This window comes from Vitis riparia, chromosome 9, assembly GCF_004353265.1.
Source record: "Vitis riparia cultivar Riparia Gloire de Montpellier isolate 1030 chromosome 9, EGFV_Vit.rip_1.0, whole genome shotgun sequence".
Lineage (NCBI taxonomy): Eukaryota > Viridiplantae > Streptophyta > Magnoliopsida > Vitales > Vitaceae > Vitis > Vitis riparia.
In genome coordinates this window covers 5,175,878-5,197,267 of record NC_048439.1, presented here as the reverse complement: position 1 = coordinate 5,197,267, position 21,390 = coordinate 5,175,878, and the positions used below count along the sequence as shown (strand labels likewise).

General features: G+C 35.2%; 1 pseudogene; it reads left to right on the top strand.

Annotated features, from left to right (window-relative positions):
- The first annotated feature begins 10,553 nt into the window (after window positions 1-10,553).
- Window positions 10,554-20,472, top strand: LOC117922483 (annotated as a pseudogene).
- Window positions 20,473-21,390: the final 918 nt, after the last annotated feature.

The window sequence follows — 21,390 nt, the reverse complement described above, 5'->3', positions numbered from 1 at the left end:
GCCTACATTAGGCAATGGATTGATACATCCTCATGCCATTGAGATGATGGTGCAAGTGACATACTTACACATGAGTTAGTTAAGCATGTGTAGCAGGAGAGTAATCACCTCATCAAGAGGATTTGCTATCCCAAGCTAGGAGGTCTACTACAAAGCATAATCGTTTTACTATATATCTTTCCTCTAAGTACATGTTAGTTATTGATGAAAAGGAGTTGCATAATTTTTAGGAAGTTAAGTCTCATAAGGATAGTAGAAATTGGTTAAGATGATGGATTTCTCGTAGAAAAATGAAACCTATGAGTTGGTATAACTTCCTAAATGGAAGAAAAACATTGAAAAAAAAATGAGTGTTCAAGTTGAAAATAGACAATAGTGGAAAGCTAGCAAAATATAAGGCTTGGTTGGTTGTTAAGGGCTTTGGGTAGAAAAAGGGTATGGATTTTGATGAAATTTTATCCCTAATAGTGAAGATGAATTCCATTAAAGTTGCTTTTAGGTTAGTAGCTAGTTTGAATCTTGAGCTTAAGTAGATGAATGTGAAAACAACTTTTCTTCATGGTAATTTGGAGGAAGAAATTAGATAGAGTAACTAGAGGGTTTTGTAGTAAAAGGGAAAGAACACTTGGTCTACAAATTGAAGAAAAGTCTTTATTGGTTGAAGCAAACTTGAAGATAGTACAAGAAATTCAAATTGTTTATGATGAGGCATGACTTTCTAAGAACCAAAGCATATTCTTGAGTCTACTTCAAGAAATATTTTCTCGATGGTTTTAAGATATTATTATATGTTGATGTTGGGCAAAATACTAAATTGATTTATAAGTTGAAGAAGATTCACACAAATAAGAATGCCTAAAACACAAAGGTGGTTCTCAAGTGGAATTAAATCTTTAGTTACACATTGGCATAGCATGTTTGAACTCCATGTGATGGAGTTATAGATTGACATCTATCCCTCATATGATATAGGGGGGATTGTTAAGCTAACTTTATCTGAGCCCATGAAAAGTTTCCTAGGCCCATGTATATATTGGGTTAATTTTATTTACGTATTCTCTAAGCCTAAATATAAATAACATTAAGGCTTTGGAATGTGGTGAAAAGTGGTAGAGAAAAAAGGGAAAAAGTAAATAAAGTTGTTTTCTAGGCACTATTCTAGGGCTTAAGGGTACAGGTACAAGTTTTTTCATCAACCTTTCGGAGAAATTCCTACGGTATGATTTCTTTTCTTGTTCATTGTTTTATGAGGTGATAGATGCCCATTTCAAGTATTAATAATCATTTCCACTTGTTATCAAGGTGAAGAAACAAATGAGAATTTATTTGTATCCCCATTTTTACTGAAATTGAAGAATCCATGGCTAATTTTTTACCTCCCTTTGACGGGTTTTCTTCACATCATATTTGGTGTCATTTTGGTTGGTGTCACATCCATGGTTAGAATGTTATTATTATTAAGAGGTTGTTATTATTGTTAAGTTATAACCTATGCAAGTGAATACTCTATAATTCCCTATAACCTGCCAACATTTTTAGCATGAATGAGTTTTTGTCTCAGTCTCGTGGATTTAGTGTAGTAAGCACATAAACCATATTACTTGTGGTAGAAAATAAAACATTTCTAGCAACACTTGAAGTTACCACCATCAAATTTCTTTAACTTAACAAAAAGAATAGCATAGTCACAAAGAGACGATAGTGGGGTATCATTTCGACATCTTAATTTATTGGATTAAAATTGTTAATCCAAAAATATTGAAGTTGAAATAGTACAAAGTGCACGTACAAAGAAAATAATACAATGAAGTTATGTTTGTTTGCTTGAATTGTACAGTCCCAATGAAAGCAACCCTCAAATACTCTCAAAATATAGCAAGCTTGTCAAGAATCTATATATTGTTTCTGTAGAATAATAGTATGTATGAAGTTTGATGCAAGACGAAAATAGAAGGCTGAAAAATGTGTAAGAATGGAAAGACTAGAATAATTTTGTGGTTAAATGAATAAATAAAATTACTATTCCTTAGCCCTATATATAGATTTCAAAGTGCCCTTTGATATAGGGTTGCATCCATTCAATTTAGGTTGCATCACTTCAATTCTTACCCATTTAAGTAATACCTTTTGAAAGACATCTTTTCAACTTTGATGTATTTTCATTTTTCAAAAACATTTCTAACATGCTATTATTCCAACTTCTCTACTTTATTATTTTCTATAGTTTTCCCGTATCTTTCTCAGCAACCTAATTCAACATCAAAGCACTATTATCATTGAATATGGACGATCTCTAGCTACAACATAATGATGCTTGCCAATGTTAGCTACACTCAGAAATCAAATGCTAATTTTAATCTGTATTTTGACATTTTCTTGAACCCTAAATGCCCATTTAACGCGAGATAAATGAAGGGAATGAAGACAAATTGGCTTGAAAGACCTTCCATCAGATAAAGGAGGATATCCTCCTCCCTTTGTAGTATCAAGAGGAATTACTATTGATTTTATTTCAATTTAGGGTATTTGAATATTGTGTGGACTTTGACAGAGGCATAATGAATTTCAATTATGTTTAATTTATTTTTCAGTTAAATTGGGCTCTTTAATTTCTCGCTCATTTTTGGTTTTTATTTTATTTTCACAATGATTCTGAAACTTGATCCTATCATTTGGTACCAAAGAATTGACCTCATGGGTAGACTGGTTGAGATGCTTTACTATATGGATGAAGATTTTGAAAAAAATAAAGCAACGGAACTTTAGAAGGGTAGTCGAACTCATTGAAGGCATCAGTGTGGAGCTTCGTGAAGCAGAGTCTTGACAATGAGGGCAAATCGGATGGGCAAGAATGTTAAGTTATTGAGAGAAAAATATGTGATGATTAGTGATGACAATCACAAGCGTAAAAAAAAACTAAATAAAAATCTGTAGTGTCCATTGAGACATCATGTTTTCATGATTACATGAGGCATATATTCAATCACCTCAATGGGTGAGGTACCATGCAAGATAGAAGGTTCCTTCATTAGGTTATGATTGGTTGGGACCAGTATTAATAAAAGAGAAAAAATGTTAAGGAAAATTATCCTTTTCCATCTGATCATTGAGGCCTGCTTGGTCCTCAAAAACTCAAGGAAAGAAAACAAGAAAGCAAATCAAAAAAATTTCTCCAGTCTTTTCAACCATTTTTTAACAGAAGAGTCATCTCAAAATGCAAAAGTTTTCCCACAATTTCCATCAGATTCCTTTTCCTTTCCATCAGAACAATACATCACATATTGATATTCCTTCAAACTCTTTTTTCATTTTCTCATTGTTCTTAGAATTGAGCCACAGCAAAGCAAGAGTTGGATGCTTCTTTAATGCTAAGACCTTGAAAAGAAAATCATTTTCATGGGTTGTAGAATTATAAGTCTAGATTCTATTTTGGGACCACATTAAAACAAATAGACTATGCTCAATAATTGCATAAAATATTATATATATCTAATCATAAAGATTTGAGTTAAATAACTTAAAATTTGATTTAAATAACTAATTTGATGAGTATGATTAGTGGGGTTTGGCTCTACTGCTTGTTTAGTCCAGTATTTTTTTTTCCCTGATTTTTCAATCTTTTTTGTTTCTGTGGGCTAGCATGCAAGCCTGTGGACGGATTTGGAGGCTGACATAAAGGAAAAAACATGATTTCTGAGGACCACTGGAGTTATTTTCTAATGGCTTATTTCAAATGCATTTACTATACCGATTCACATTGACATGGATATGTACTAACAAAAATGTATGACCTCCAAACCCTAAAAGTAATTGCAAGCTTGCAACCAAGGTTCCTGTTACCACAATGGTTGGGTTATCCTACAGGTCACAATAGCATAACATTGATGGCATTTATACAGTATGTCATGTTAAAAGATTCAATCAAACAATAGGGTTGGAGAGAATAAAATTCTGGTTGTCATGACATCGAGAAGTCCTAACAAAGTCTTGGTCCATCTCAATATGGCTGCATCTGATCATAATAGACATGTAGCTAAGGTCCCACAGGCAAGATGCTCTTCCAACACACAAACATCTATGGAGCTCCTGACAAGAGTAAAATATTCCGGATTTGTAGGTTTATAGATTTGGATTGATGCTATAGACTATGATCTTGTTTTCAAATTACTAGTTATGGTGGGGGCAAAAGATTTATGACCAAAAAGATAAAATAAACTTCAGACTGAACAAAGAGCAATCACCCATGAAATTGAAAATAAATAAATAAATAATTTCAGAGCATGTAATAACTTTGAAAAACTTCAGCTAAGGGGGAAATATAAGGAGGCAGCGGATCTATATTCTAACTTTTTCACCAAGTCACTCTTCTGGGTTGATAACATACTGATAAAGACAATTATTCATTTTTGGTGTTCAATGATATTGATGGATTCATCTAACTTATAGTTTACTTGCCTGTAACTATATGTGATCTCATTGGTTATGTCATGGCACAGGAGCATCAATTGAACTGTATAACATAAACAATCAAGAGATGTGATCTTATTTGTCATGTCATGGCACATCAGCATGGATTTGAGTCTGTAAATAACATGAACAATTAAAATCAATTTATCCATTTTATCTCAAGAGCCCTCAAACTTACTTGGTGAGACTAAAAAATCTAGGATCATCAGTTTGGAGACACTTTCAAAGATTCCTATCCTAGACTTCTCCAAGTAAAATTTGAAGTCTGGTACAGATTCTTGGCTGTTTCATGGCAGTCTATGATAAAGATTGGTTAGGAGTTCACAATACAGTCTTTGGTGCAATGGGAGAGTTGTTCAATCTCCTGATACAAATCAAAAATCAACTAAGAACCAAAACATTATTGACAAGCCTTACCATGTATATACTCTAGAATGCCCTGTTGCTTCTCTTCATCAAGGCCTGGGCATCGATAACTGTAAGAAATTAATTCAAAGTTTTGCAAAGGTCATGTGGCCAGCAGGAAATGAGCATATCTGGAATGGTTTAATATGTTACCCCGCTCTAAGTCTTTACACTTATTCATTTCACTTTCATATATTTTTCTTCCTTCTTGATCAGTCAAAATGTGCATTCCTATTCAAAGCTACTCGCTGATTAAGAACAGGCAGTGATGAGAATGGTATAGAAAGCTATGGTATAGAGAATGACTCACATTGGATCAGATACTTGCCTAATTAGATCCTTGAAATGTTAAGTCCCCAAGATGAGTGAGACTAACATAGCTTCCCCCCCACTAAAAGTTTCATGAAACAAAGGATAGCAAGTGGAATGGGTATGAGCCCCCTCACTCCCAGTCTTTTTAGTCAGGGCAGGTGAAGTATTAATGGTGAGTCTAATCTTTGCTATATGATATCCAGTGATAGATCATTATTTATATGTTTTCAATTTCCTCTTCCCAAAACCCAAAATTTTGTAATAAAAATCTAAAGAACACATCCACCAAAAGACTAAGGAACACAATTTTGATGAATTTGATACTAAAGTATGTCACAGTTTTGGAATTATAATTTAGCTGAAGAGAAGTAAGTTTTGCATAACTTAGCAAGATACATCCTCTCAAACATCAAGTCATTATGAAGTGGAATGAAGCAAGATACTCACTCAGGCTGTTCTCATTCACCAAAGGGTTGACAAAGATACCAGAAGAGCTAGTTGATGACCATCACCCATTACAGTTCAAGTCATTCGATCAGATTGACTTACTCATTTCCTTTGCACAGAAGAAGGTCGAAATCCTGAGGGTGCTCTTAAAGCCTACAGAGGCGTTGTTGAAGATTTCTTTGATCTAAAGAAACCCTATGTTATATATGTACATATACTGTGTGTGATTTCAGGGTTTTTTAGTACTGCAGTTCTGTCAATGTACATGGTTCACTCTTTAGTTTCTTGAGGGGACTTCTCAGAACCCTAATAATGGCTTTTATTGGCTTATAAATTTTTTACAATTTTGTGCTTTTGTATTGAATTCCATACGATATTGATGACAATCTATATATGCACTACCAAAAGTACATGGGGTATAAGCAGCTGGCTAAAATTAATCTTAATTGAGGTGCCCCGTCTATACATTCTCTAAATTCACAAGTTGAAAACTTGTAGCTTATTTTGGTTTCTCAAAAGGGCAGAGTTCTGATTGTCAAAACTTGCACAAGGAAGATTTTAGGATCCAAACTGTGAAAGTTGAAGTAGTTTTCTTTAATTTCATTGCATCTTCTATGTGCCCTATGCATATGCCACAAAATTTGGCTCTTAACTGTGCACATTTTTAGAAAACACACATACACACACTAAATAAACAAGATGACCATAAACTAAAAAAAAAAAAAAAATTACAAAAAAAAAAAAAAGAACAAGAAGAAAAGAAAGAAAAAAATATGGAGTAGGTCATTTGAAATTAACTTCAACTAGCTCGTTGAAAATGCATGGAACCAAGGAATGACAAGCAAAAGAATGGGAAGAAAAAGGAAAAATGAAAAACCATTGTTTGAAGGAGGACCAAAGCCAAGTAAAACTCAAATAAAATGCCAACATATTTAAGAAGACAATGCAAAGTCAATTCCCTAAAAGGGAGATACAATATTGATATATTAGACAAGGAAATTATATAAATATTATGGTTAGGATTATAGAGGAATATTAGAGGGTTTGATAAAAGGTGTATTAGAGTGTATGATATACATTGTAAGCTTAAATCCTACAAACTTAGGGTTTTAGGACAATTGGTAATCCAACATGGTATTAGGGCCATGTGAGAGGTCAAGTTTTCGAACCTCACCATTGCATGTCTATTTACCCAATTTATTAAACCTACATGTAAGCCAAAAAATAGGAGGCGACACCTGAGGAAGGGTGTTAACACAGATCCCTATGGTTTACTTATTCATCTTACTTATAATTTACTTGCCAGTAACTATATTTTTGTTGTTCAAATATTGGTGTCAAGTTATGGCAAGTTGAAAACCAATGGCTCTTATTCACAATTGAAAAGTTGTGAAAAATATCATTTGACCATGGGATCTCTTTTTGAATATATATATATATATATATACATATATATTATGCACATTGTTATATTGCATGTGATGAGAAGTGCTTTCAAAGTTGCTAATTTGGGATTTTCTTATGGAAAATAAATTTTCATGAGAAGGTTATTTTCAAATTAAAGTTTTATTTAAAATTAGAGTGGTGTTACCATTAAGGATTTTTTTTTTTTTTATATATGGAAAGATTTTTTAAATTTGTTAGAGAATCTAGTTTCTTTTTCTATAGAATCCTTAGAAGATCCTTTTCTTTTTTTTTTTCAAAGCTTCTATTTTTGAGATCTTTAAGGACTTGAGTTTCTATATTAAGGGAAAATTCTCTTATTTTAAAGTCTTTATAAAATTTGATATTCCTTATAAGTACAACTATTCCAATTTACTGAATAAATTAAGTTTTTGGAAGTTCTCATGATAGATAATTTATTTCAAAAATGTCATCAAAATTATTGAAAGCCTTTTATATAAATAATATGAAACTTATAGTAATTTTCATAAGTTTTAAGTTATGTTTACAAATTACTAGACTCGTTAATAAATCAAATGTATTTAGTATTACTTAATTTGGAGTTTATTTGTTTAGTGAAAAAATTTGTAAAAATGTATACATGTATTGCACCTTATAAGTATTATGACCTACATCTTTTGCATTGTATGTGATTTAGGTGCCTTAAGAATTGCACGAAAGATCCAAGTCAAGTGTTCCTTGTAAGAAAATGATTTGTTTACACCCAGTTCCTAAGCTTAGACAACCCATTAGAGGTTGTAGTGTTACCGCCTAATTGGAGGGATGGCTGGTCTTAGCCATCAAGATTAGTTTCCCATGGTGAGTGTACTAGTGTGTGTATGATTACACATTGGACAAAACCTATGTGAGTCATGACATAAGGTTATAGATAATCATGACCTCACCAAGCTGCTACATTATATTATCTCTCAACTTTGAGAGAATATTGAGTTTGTGTCGAAGTTAGCAGTGACTTTGACCTATGGATAAAATCCTAAGGTGATCGTATATTCCCCATGGATTGGGTCACTATCGATGGAAGCTAAAAGCAACAGGTATTCTTAATAGAAGCACCATAATATCTCATGGGATTGAGACGTTATGTCCTCTTAGATGATTCTAAAGAGGTGTATTCATGTAAACTATAGTCATAGTAGTTCCTTAATTGGAACTCGACATAAGCTCTTGAATAGCTAAAATATGTTAGTTGATCATATAATAGGAGGATATGTAACTCAAGAACAGTAGAGGTAGTCTTGAAAGTTTAATAGCTTTCACCTTGTTAGAGTACAAACATCAATTCATGGGGAGACTATATGCAATGGGTAGCAAGTCAAGAACCTGAGCACTAAGTATCTCATTGTAATTTACATAAGGCACTTAAGTGCAATTGATTTTATATGATAGGATGTTAAATCAACTTCACAATTGGATTATAAAGGAGCCAATATTGTTCTATGCATCCCAATGGTTGCCGTCTGAGCTCATATACCTTGATGGCACAATTTGAGGATTGGACTAGCTCATGGTTCACTTATGTGCATAAGAGCATTTTGACAATTTCATAAGATTGCATAAGGGTTCATAACAATAACTCTGAATTAGGCTAATCGATTAATTAGACAACCTTGTTGGGTACATTAATCAATTATGACCCTTTTGAGCTAGATTAAATGACTAAGCCCTTGATAGGCTCAAGTCACTTAAACCTAATAGGGAACCCTATAAATACTCCCTTAGGGGTTAAGGTTGCTAACTTTTCAGTCTTTTACCATCCAAAAATAGAAAGTTTTAGCCTCCACCCTCCCAAACACCTCACCATTTGTATGTCAAGGATCGAGGTAGAGTCACCGAGTGGAAGATTGTGGTTGTATGAGACTTTTGAAGACTTTAGGCTTGATCTTCACCAAAAGGAATTTGATTTGGGAACATCCAAATCAAAGGTAAAAGTTTCTAAACCATTAATCTAGATCTTGTATGTTTAAAAATATGTTTTTTTTTTTTTTTTTTGCTTCCATTACTATGATTTAGAGCACTATGAAGAAATCAATGCGCCTAACTTGATTGTGGGACAGGGAATAAAGAGATCTAGGATTCCCTACATAAACTCTAACTTTTAAGACCATTCAATCATCCAAATGCCTAGCCTTCTTCTTTCTTTCCTATCAAGGTGTGTAGCCACTCTACACAATTGTCAAGGATCAAATGAATGATAAGGTAGAAGATCACCAAGGTTTGAGATCTGCATCATTACTTTCATTGACTAGAATCGATCCGGGAATATCTAGATTGTAGGTATTGTTTTCTGAGCACCACCTAGATCCGTCTTTTTTAATTAATAATTGTTTTTTGTTGCTTAAATCTAGTATACCTAAGATGTTAGTAGCATGCACCCTACGATCCATGGCTTAGAATGAATTAATCCAGATATTCCAACAACTAGTATCAAAGCCATAGGTATGAAAAGGCACATTAAAACCTTTCTAAGGTGTGTTCCCTTGTTTTTGCAGGATTTTTTATTTTTTTATTTTTTATTTATCTCATGGCCTTAAGAGATGAATGGTTAAACACATGTTTTAAAAACCTAACCAGATCAATCGGTCTGACCGGTCCAACCACTTGTCGATCATGGTTCCAATTCGGTCCAACTAATTGAATCGGTTAAGTGTTGAACCGAAATTGAACCGACAGTCAGATTGGCAAACCAGATTGTTCAACTTATTTGTTTATTTTTAAGTCAAAAAAACATTTTAATGCATTTTGTACTAAAATGACAACATTTCCTAAGGAAACCGAATCACTCTATGAGGAGCCCATTCAACTCATTTGTCATCAAGCCTAATAAACTTTTAGTCTTACAAGTTAATGATTCTTGCATGCCTTTTATACCCCATAATCCTTACATATTTTTTATCCATTTTCATGTGGGATTAGTTAGTGAAAAGAAAAAAAAAATTGCAAGTTTGAGAGCTTGAACTGGACCTTCTAGTGTAAAAATTGAAGTTTAACCATTAAGCTATGAAGCTTTTTCATTGTATTATATTTGTAAATAAAAATATAGAACAAAATTATTATTTTTTCAAATTTTTACTATATAAAAAAATAAAACGCTTTGACATTTATATTTTATAATAATTATATAATGTAATTAAAAAATTAATATAAATTAATTAATATAATAATTTTAAAACAATAAAATACAAAAGACATGCAAATTAAATTAAATATTATATTTTTTTCATTTAAAATATATCTTTATATTTAAATATTATAAATTTTCTATTTAATAAATTTTAAAATATTAATATATTTATATTTCTCGTCATCATTTAATTTGATATATCAAATATAAAAATGAAATATTATTAAAAATTTTAATCATATATAATTTTAATTTCTTATAATTATTTAAAATTTTATATAATATATAAGTTATTATTTATGACGTAACCAATCCATTCATCATGTGAAATGTATGAATGATAGGTGAGATACTGGTCGGACCATCAAAGGCACTATTTATGGATGAGATCTCTACTGGCTTGGACAGCTCAACAACTTATCACATCATCAATTCTCTCAAGCAAACCATCCACATTCTCAATGGGACTGCTGTCATCTCCCTCCTCCAGCCAGCACCTGAGACTTATAATCTTTTTTATGACATCATTCTCCTTTTTGATAGTCAGATTGTTTATCAAGGTCCTCGTGAAGATGTGCTTGAATTTTTTGAATCCATAGGCTTCAAATGTCCTACAAGGAAGGGTGTGGCAGACTTCCTGCAAGAAGTGAGTGCAAATCTAGCTTTGTTATCTTCTGTCTTTTTCTTTTCTTTTTTTTCTTTTTTTGAGAAAAAAATAGAGCTAGAACATGAACTTTAAAATTCATTGCAAGTAACATCTAGAAAAGATCAGGCCCAGTATTGGGCACGTAAAGATGTGCCTTACAGCTTTGTCACAGTCAAGGAATTTGCTGAGGCATTCCAGTCATTTCACTTTGGACGGAAAGTAGCAGATGAGCTTGCATCACCATTTGTCAGGGCCAAAAGCCACCCAGCTGCTTTGACAACCAAAAAGTATGGTGTTAGAAAGAAGGAACTATTAGATGCCAACATGTCAAGAGAGTACTTACTGATGAAGAGGAACTCATTTGTTTATATTTTCAAACTCACCCAAGTGAGTATTACTATTATTATTGCTAATTATAACTATGGCTTTTAATTTTGTATATCTGATCGTAATTTATTATTTTTATTTCTATTTTTAGCTTGCAGTAGTGGCAGTGATTGCAATGACACTCTTCCTAAGAACTGAGATGCACAAAAATTCGACAGAAGATGGAAGCATTTACACGGGTGCCTTGTTCTTCACTATTGTCATGATCATGTTTAATGGAATGGTAGAACTTGTCATGGCAATTGCAAAACTTCCTGTCTTTTACAAGCAAAGAGACTTTCTCTTCTATCCTGCATGGGCATATGCTCTTTCCACATGGGTGCTTAAGATCCCCATCACATTTGTTGAAGTTGGTGTTGTAGGGAATTAAACTGAATTCCCAACCCATGAGAAACAAAAATTAGAGAAAACACACGCCAAAGAAAAAAAATCACACACACAAGACAGTATTTACGTGGTTCAACAATTTGCCTACATCCACGGAGTTGCAGGGATATCACTATTATCATGGAAGAATACAGAGTACAACCTGGCGGCTACAATATTCTCTCTATATATATAACACGACAACCCCACCACACTAAAAAACCCTAATTACAAAAGGTGGTTCCATAATGGGCTAAACGGGCCCAACATGCCTCAATAAATCTCCCATTAAAAAAGTCATGCAATATTATTCGGGTCGGGTCGTCAAACCGGATCAAACAAAACTAGGCTCCACAAAGCCTAACAAATCTCCCACTTGGAGACTAGTCCAATCACCAACATCAAACCGCTATCCTCCAAAAAACAATCCCTCATCCCTACAACTCATTCTCCTGTCCTCAAGCTAGAAGACCAATTGAAGCTGCGCACAGTTTCAACTTCTCAATAGTGACACCCTTAGTCAACATTTCTGCAGGGTTCTTAGATCCACAAATCTTCTCAAGTATTACCAGTTTATCCTCAACAAGATAACGGATAAAGTGGTATTTTATTTGTATATGTTTCGACTTTGAATGAAAAGCCGAATTTTTGGCAAGAAAAATTGCACTCTGACTGTCACTGTGTAAAATGTCCATCTTCTGCTTCTTACCCAATTCATCTAAGAAACCATGTAGCCAAATCATCTCCTTTCCAGCTTCAGTTGCTGCAACATACTCAGCTTCTGTAGTAGACAAAGTAACAATCTTCTGTAGATTTGAAGCCCATGATATAGTTGTACCACCTAGAGTAAAAACAAACCCAGTAGTACTCTTTTTACTATCAATATCACTAGCAAAATCAGCATCTACATAACCCTGCAGTTTCAAACTTGCACTTGTGAAGCAAAGACATGTATCTAATGAACCCTTCAGATATCTTAAAATCCACTTAACTGCCTCCCAATGCTGCTTTCTAGGCCTACTCATGAATCTGCTCACAACTCCCACTGCATGTGCAATTTCTGGCCTTGTACACACCACAACATACATCAAGCTGCCAATAGTTGAGGCATAGGGCACCTTGCTCATATGGTCTCTTTCTTCTTTTGTCTTCGGTGACTGTTCTTTGCTTAGTTTGAAATGACTACCCAAGGGTGTGCTCACTGGTTTAGCTTCATTCATGTTGAACTTGCTGAGAACTTTCTTCACATACTCTGACTGTGAAAGCTTCAATGTACCATTAGCCTTGTCTCTAATGATTCTCATACCAAGGATTTGCTTTGCAGCTCCCAAATCCTTCATTGCAAATTGTTTGGACAATTGCTTCTTCAGATTATTAATCTTCTCAATGTTAGACCCTGCAATAAGCATATCATCCACATACAACAGTAATATGATATAAGAATTGTCAAAGGACTTAACATAGCAACAGTGATTAGCTTCACATCTCTTGAACCCAATTTTATGCATAAAATTGTCAAACTTCTTGTACCGCTGTTTAGGAGCTTGTTTAAGGCCATACAAGCTCTTTCTCAGTTTGCAAACTAGATTCTCTTGTCCCTGAACAATGAACCCTTCTGACTGAATCATGTAAAGGTCTTCCTCCAAGTCACCATGAAGGAATGCTGTCTTCACATCTAACTGCTCAAGATGTAAGTTTTCTGCAGCCACCATTCCAAGTACAAGTCTAATTGTTGACATCTTCACAACTGGAGAAAATATCTCTGTGTAGTCAATGCCCTCCTTCTGTTGGAACCCTTTAACAACTAATCTGGCCTTGTAACGTTTGCTACCATCATGCTCATTCTTTATTCTGTATACCTACTTGTTGTGCAAAGCCTTTTTTCCTACTGGCAATTCAGTCAGTTCCCATGTCTGATTCCCCAACAGGGAATCCATCTCATCCTTCATGGCTAACTCCCACTTGCTTGAATTCTCATCTTGCAAGGCTTCATCATAACACTCTGGCTAACCACCATCAGTCAACAGGAGATAATTTAAAATAGGTGAATAATGCTGTGGAGGTCTAATGTTCCTGTAAGATCTGCGAACTTCAGCTACAGGTGTACTCAAATCTACCTGTGAATTTACATTCTCCTTATCTTCTTCACCCCCTTTTTGGACAGTACTTTCAGTCAATTCATCTAAGTTGACAAACTCATATTTTTTTTTTATCTATCTCTATAACATCTAACACTACAGTTGACCTGTCCTTGTACATAACCTGTTCATTAAATATCACATTTCTACTTCTGATGATTTTCTTGTTTTGTTCATCCCAAAACCTATAGCCAAATTTCTCATCACCATAGCCAATGAAAAAACATATTTTTGACTTTGCATCAAATTTACTACGAGCATCAGAATCAATATGAACATAAGAAACACAACCAAAAACTTTTAAATGTGAAAACTTCACCTCTTTACCGCTCCAAACCTCCTCAGGAAGTCTGAACTCCATGGGAATTGATGGTCCTCGGTTTATCAGGTAAGCTGTAGTGCTAACAGCATCAGCCCAAAAAGTTTTTGGTAGTCCAGCATGCAACCTCATACTTCTAGCACGCTCATTGAGAGTTTTGTTCATGCCCTCAGCCATACCATTCTGTTGTGGTGTCCTAGGAATGGTCTTCTCCATCCTAATTCCCTGTGCAGCACAATACTCACTGAACCCTCCATCTATGTACTCTCTTCCATTATCTGACCTCGAACATTTTACTTTCAAACCTATTTCTGTCTCAACCATGACCTTCCACTTCTTAAAAGTTTCAAATACATCAGATTTATTTTTCAGAAAATAAACCCATACCTTTCTACTTGAGTCATCAATAAAAGTGATGTAGTACCTTGAACCTCCTAGGGATGCAACCGGAGAAGGCCCCCACAAATCAGTGTGTACTAGTTCCAATTTTTCAGCCTTCGGTATCCTGCCAATTTTCAAGAAGCTCACCTTTTTTTGCTTTCCTAAGATGCAACTTTCACACATGTCAAAATCAATGGACTTCAATTCTGGTAGTTTTCCTTTTGACAGCAACATCTTCATCCCTTTCTCACTCATGTGACCAAGTCTGCGGTGCCATAGGCTTGTATTAGTACTTGCATAAGCAACTGCAATTGTGTCTCTTGGACATGAGGTCATATACAGAGTACTGTTCTTCTTTCCACGAGCCAATACCCTAGCTCCCTTTGTAACCTTCCAAGTACCACCAACAAATAGTATTGCATGTCCTTCATCATCAAGTTGTCCAACAGAAATTAGATTCCTCCTCAGGTCAGGAATATGTCGAACCTTCTCCAGTAACCAAACAGACCCATTAGGCAACGATATCCAGACGTCTCCCAGACCCACAACATCCAACGCTGAACCATCAGCCAAATACACCTTACCAAAATCACCTGCAACATAATTCTGTATGATTTCTCGGTGTGGAGTGGTATGAAACAAAGCTCTTGAATCCAAAACCCAATCATCAAGTGGACTGTCTACTGCAAGAAGTAATGCATCCTGTACCTCTTCTGTTACAGCATTAGCAGAATCATCTTCATTCTTCTTCTTAGGGCTTTTGCATTGCCTTTTAAAGTGACCTGTTTTCCCACAATTCCAGCATTGTACTTGTTGACCTGATCTAGATTTGCTTCTGTTTCAATTAGAATTTCTAGAATTTGATCTACCCCGATTTGAATTTCTATCATTACCTTTGCCTCTTGTCTCAAGGTTTAGGGCAGAACCAGATCCTGAAGTTTCACTTACATCTCTTCGGCGAATCTCCTCAGCCAGAATTAAATCTCGTATATCATTGTACTTGAGCTTTTCCTTTCCCGTAGAATTGCTTACTGCCATCCTCATTGCCTCCCAACTGTTTGGCAAAGAAGCCAAGACGATCAGAGCACGAATCTCATCATCAAAATCAATTTCTACAGATGACAATTGATTTGTGATTGTAGTAAATTCATTCAGATGTTGTGCTACTGATGCATTCTCTGCCATCTTCAAATTGAACAATTTCTTCATCAGATGCACCTTATTGTTTACAGACGACTTTTCATACATACCGGGCAAAGCCTTCATCAAATTTGTTGTGGTCTTCTCCTTTACAATATTATGTGCAATAGACCTAGATAGAGTTAACCTAATAACTCCTAGAACCTGTCTGTCAAGAAGCGCCCATTCCTCAGCCTTCATACTCTTAGGTTTTGTCCCCAAAAGAGGCAGATGCAATTTCCTCCCATAGAGATAATCTTCAATTTGCATTCTCCAATACGCAAAGTCTGTGCCATCAAACTTTTCTATTCCAGACACCTTTTCCTACTTCCTCTGCCATTGCTCCCACTCAAACCTAACCTTAGGCTCTGATACTAGTTGTAGGGAATTAAACCGAATTCCCAACTCGTGAGAAACAAAAATTAGAGAAAACACACGCCAAAGAAAAAAATCACACACACAAGATAGTATTTACGTGGTTCGGCAATTTGCCTACATCCACGGAGTTGCAGGATATCATTATTATCAGGGAAGAATACAGAGTACAACCTGGCGGTTACAATATTCTCTCTATATATATAACACGGCAACCCCACCACACTAAAAAACCCTAATTACAAAAGGTGGTTCCACAATGGGCTAAACGGGCCCAACAGACCTCAATAAATCTCCCATTAAAAAAGCCATGCAATATTATTCGGGTCGGGTCGTCAAACTGGATCAAACAAAACTAGGCTCCACAAAGCCAAACAGGTGTTTGGGTGTTCATCACTTACTATGTCATTGGATTCGATCCAAATGTGGAAAGGTTAAAGTTAAAAAGTTATGCAGCTGTAGAAACTTATCCAGATTTCTTTTACATGTTTTCTCTGTTCCAAAATGATTAATGCTGAATAAACAAATCTCCTTATTGCAGGTTGTTTAGACAGTATCTTCTCCTCTTGCTTGTTAATCAGATGGCATCTGGATTATTTCGATTTATAGCATCAGCCGGTAGAAACATGATTGTTGCAAGCACATTTGGGGCATTTGCTGTACTTATGCTCATGGCATTGGGTGGTTTTATCCTGTCACATGGTATGATGAGGAAATATTCTTTTAGGAAGCATGGAACCTTCTTGTGCATAACCCCTAACAATGAATTTTTGTTTCCTTTTTTATTTGGACAATGCTGCAGATAATGTCAAGAAATGGTGGATTTGGGGTTACTGGTCTTCCCCTCTGATGTATGCACAGAATGCAATAGTGGTAAATGAATTCCTTGGGAAGAGTTGGAGCAAATTAAGTTCTTGAATGTTCCATGTGAATATTTGTGTTTATTTATGTGTGTCAGTAACTGATGATTGTACTTATTTCCATTTTTCAGAATGTCACCGACTCAACAGAATCCCTTGGAGTCACAGTATTGAAGTCTCGTGGGTTCTTCACAGACGCACACTGGTACTGGATAGGAGCTGGGGCACTGCTTGGATTCATATTTGTTTTCAACATCTTTTACACTCTCTGCCTTAATTACCTAAATCGTGGGTATCTGTACCTTCTCTGCATTGAAACTCCTAAAAATATGAGATTAGTGTACTAACATTGTGCAAATTGCGCAGCATTTGAGAAGCCTCAAGCTGTTATAACAGAAGAGTCTGACAATGCCAAAACTGGAGGAAAGATAAATGGTTCTGTTGACAATGCGAAAACTGCAACCACAGGTGATGAAACTCATACATGGTGCATGCATGCATGCCTTTGTGTAACTCAATTCTTGTCATTTAACTACATGTTTTATATGGGTCACTGAATTTAAACTTGAAATGCAGAGAGGGGAGAGCAAATGGTAGAAGCCATTGCTAAGGCTAACCATAATAAGAAGAAAGGAATGGTTCTTCCATTCCAACCACATTCTATCACTTTTGATGATATTAGATACTCAGTTGACATGCCAGAGGTAACGTCATATTTATTCAAATGATGACATATGTTTTAGCAGCACTGAAGTTTTTTCATAATGTACTATAAACCAGAAATGAGAACTGAGTTGTTTGAAATGAACTTGCAGGAAATGAAAGTCAGGGTGCCCTTGAAGACAGACTGGAGCTTCTGAAGGGGGTGAGTGGTGCTTTCAGGCCTGGTGTTCTTACAGCTCTGATAGGTGTTAGCGGTGCCGGTAAAACCACTCTCATGGATGTACTGGCTGGTCGGAAAACTGATGGATATATTGAGGGTAACATCACTATTTCTGGCTACCCAAAGAAGCAAGAGACTTTTGCTCGAATTTCTGGATACTGTGAGCAGAATGACATCCACTCTCCTCATGTTACTGTCCATGAGTCCTTGCTCTACTCAGCTTGGCTGCGGTTGCCTTCTGATGTGAATTCTGAAACCAGAAAGGTAGGAGTCTTCTTAATTGTTTCCATATTTTTATTGTTCAATTTAGTGCTCTAAACAAGCAAAGCCCTAGAATTGACTTTGCAGACTTGGTTGAGGTAAGGTCAGGTTCAAGTTTGGATTGACCTTCACCTGGGAAAAAGTGCTGGTTCAAGTTTCATTGACTTTTAATCCAATTGGGTGAAGTTCATGCGAGCTAATGAGTGTTATTGAGCATTTGCATCTATTAACCGATCCATTTAGTAAGACTAGGGAAACCTCTTCACAAACTGCTAACAGAAGAGTCACAAACTGCTAATGGTTACAGATGTTCATTGAGGAAGTCATGGAGCTTGTGGAACTGACCCCATTGAGGGATGCACTGGTTGGGTTGCCAGGTGTAAATGGCCTCTCAACCGAGCAGTGCAAGAGGCTGACTATTGCAGTTGAGCTTGTGGCAAATCCCTCAATAATATTCATGGATGAGCCAACTTCAGGGCTAGATGCAAGAGCTGCTGCAATTGTTATGAGAACAGTCAGAAACACTGTGGACACAGGAAGAAGAGTTGTGTGCACCATCCATTAGCCAAGTATTGACATATTTGAGGCCTTTGATGAGGTAGGAAATATTAAGGGATAGAATTATAGTTTCTCTTCTGTGCTCTTTGCTTATAGACACTGAAATATTTAAAATGGATTTGCAGTTGCTCCTGATGAAGCGTGGAGGGCAAGAGATATACGTGGGACCACTGGGTAGACATTCTTCCCATCTGATAAACTATTTTGAGGTAACCTGCCATGATAAAGTAGAAGCTATAAGAAGTGAATACTTCAGTTTGAGTTAATTCATATTAAGCACTTACTAATACATATCACTTGCTTTCATAAAGGGAATTAAAAGAGTCAGTAAAATCAAAGATGGTTATAACCCTGCAACCTGGATGCTGGAAGTTACCACCGGAGCACAAGAAGGAACTTTGGGTGTCGATTTCAATGAAATATACAAGAATTCGGACCTATACAGGTGAGTCAACCATATGTTATCTAATTGCATTATAAGATTGAAAAGTCATATACATCCATCCTAATGTTTCTCATGAAAAGCTTAAATTTGTTGTTGAAACCTTTTCTAACAAGTGGGATATGTTTCAGGAGAAACGAAGATTTAATTAAAGAAATGAGCCAACCTTCCCCTGGTACAAAAGACCTCTATTTCGCTACTCAATACTCCCAACCCTTCTTCACCCAATTTTTGGCATGTTTATGGAAACAACGTTGGTCATACTGGCGCAACCCACCATACACGGCAGTGAGATTTCTCTTCACGACTTTCATAGCCTTGATGTTTGGGGCAATGTTCTGGGATCTGGGCACCAAAAGGTAATTTGATGTTGGTTCAAAAATTTGAGAACTCAGTATGTTTCTCTATATCAACTTTAATTTATATTTGATGTGGTAAATTGCAGGACAAGGCCACAAGATCTGTTTAATGCAATGGATTCTATGTATGCTGCTGTTCTCTTCCTTGGGGTTCAGAACGCCAAATCGGTCCAGCCAGTCATTGTATTCAGCCCTGCCATATGCCTTTGGACAGGTAACTAGTTTTCTGATGCTACAGACTTTGCATATATCTAATACGTTTTGCCTTTTAATAATCAAATTTCTTCTCTTGTTGCAGGCTCTAGTTGAGATTCCATGTGTCTTTGCACAAGCTGTGGCGTATGGTGTTATAGTTTATGCAATGATTGGATTTGAATGGACAGCCGCTAAATTCTTCTGGTATCTGTTCTTCATGTTCTTCATTTTGTTGTACTTCACCTTCTATGGCATGATGGCTGTGGCTGCCACGCCAAATCTACATATTGCTTCCATCGTTGCTGCGGCATTTTATGGATTATGGAACCTCTTTTCAGGTTTCATAGTCCCACGAAACGTAAGTGCTCTCAACCTGTGATTCTTTAAATTGCAACTTTCCTTACCACATGGATATAGAAATGACTCATATTGTTGCATTTCTTCCTTGATGAATACAGAGAATTCCGGTGTGGTGGAGATGGTACTATTGGATATGTCCAGTTGCATGGACTTTGTATGGATTGGTTACATCACAGTTTGGAGATATACAGGACACACTACTTGACAAAAATCAAACGGTGGAACAATTCTTGGATGATTATTTTGGATTCAAACATGATTGCCTGGGAGTGGTTGCAGCTGTGGTTGTTGGGTTTGTGGTGCTGTTCTTATTCATCTTTGCCTACGCCATTAAGGCATTTAACTTCCAAAGGCGATGAGAAGTCATTCGGAGCACAAGTTCTTCAAGGATGGTTGGTTATTTTATGTATGTAACCTTTCAGTTCAACATTTGATTGTAAGATGAAAAAAAAGGTTTTGTTCTTTGTGTACGTAGGATGTTAGGATATTAAATTCTTTAATTTCTTTGTCGTCCCAATTTTATGTAATTTGAAATTCCAGACAGTAATAGAACCTTGAGCTATTCTTTCATCCTTGGTTGCCAACTTAACAGTATGGGCCTCCACTTTCAATCTCTGCTCTAAGTACCAAAGACATAAAGGCATGATAATAGGATGAAAATTTAGAAACTATAAAAAACTAAACCTGTGTTTTTAATCTGCAGCGTTTGCAATGCTATTAAATTTAGAATTCAGCAAGCAAAAAGGGAAGTTTAGGCCTTCCTTGGAAAGTCGGGAGTTATTTCCAATAGTTTTATGCCTATATTTACCAATGCTTTCAAAATTGGATTGGTTATTAATGGAACTATTGATTCATGATTCAAGGCTTGAACTAGTTGTTGAATCGTGGTTGAAAATTAAAAATTATTATAATAAGTGAAAATATATATATATATATATATATATATATATATATAATTAAAAATTTTAAAATATTTCATCATTTTATTTGATATTTAAGATTTAAGAACAACATGGGGGCCCACATTTCATGGTTAAAATAATAATAAATAAATAAATCAATTGTGGAGCCATGCATTTTTGTACTACTCAAGTCATATGATCAATGTTTTTAGAATTGGACCGACGATTGAACCGGAAAAGTTATCGATTCATGGTTCACTGGTCGGATCAGTGGTCAGACCTCGGTCAACCCGGTGACATTATAAATAATAATTTATATATTATATAAAATTTTAAATAATTATATATAATTAAATATTTTAATAGTATTTCATTTTTATATTTGACATATCAAATTAAATTATAAAGAGAAATATAAATATATTAATATTTAAATTTTATTAAATAGAACATTTATAATATTTAAATATAAAGATATATATAAAATGAATAAAATTATACTATTTAATTTTATATGCATGTCTATTGTATTTTATTATTTTGAAATTATTATATTAAATAAT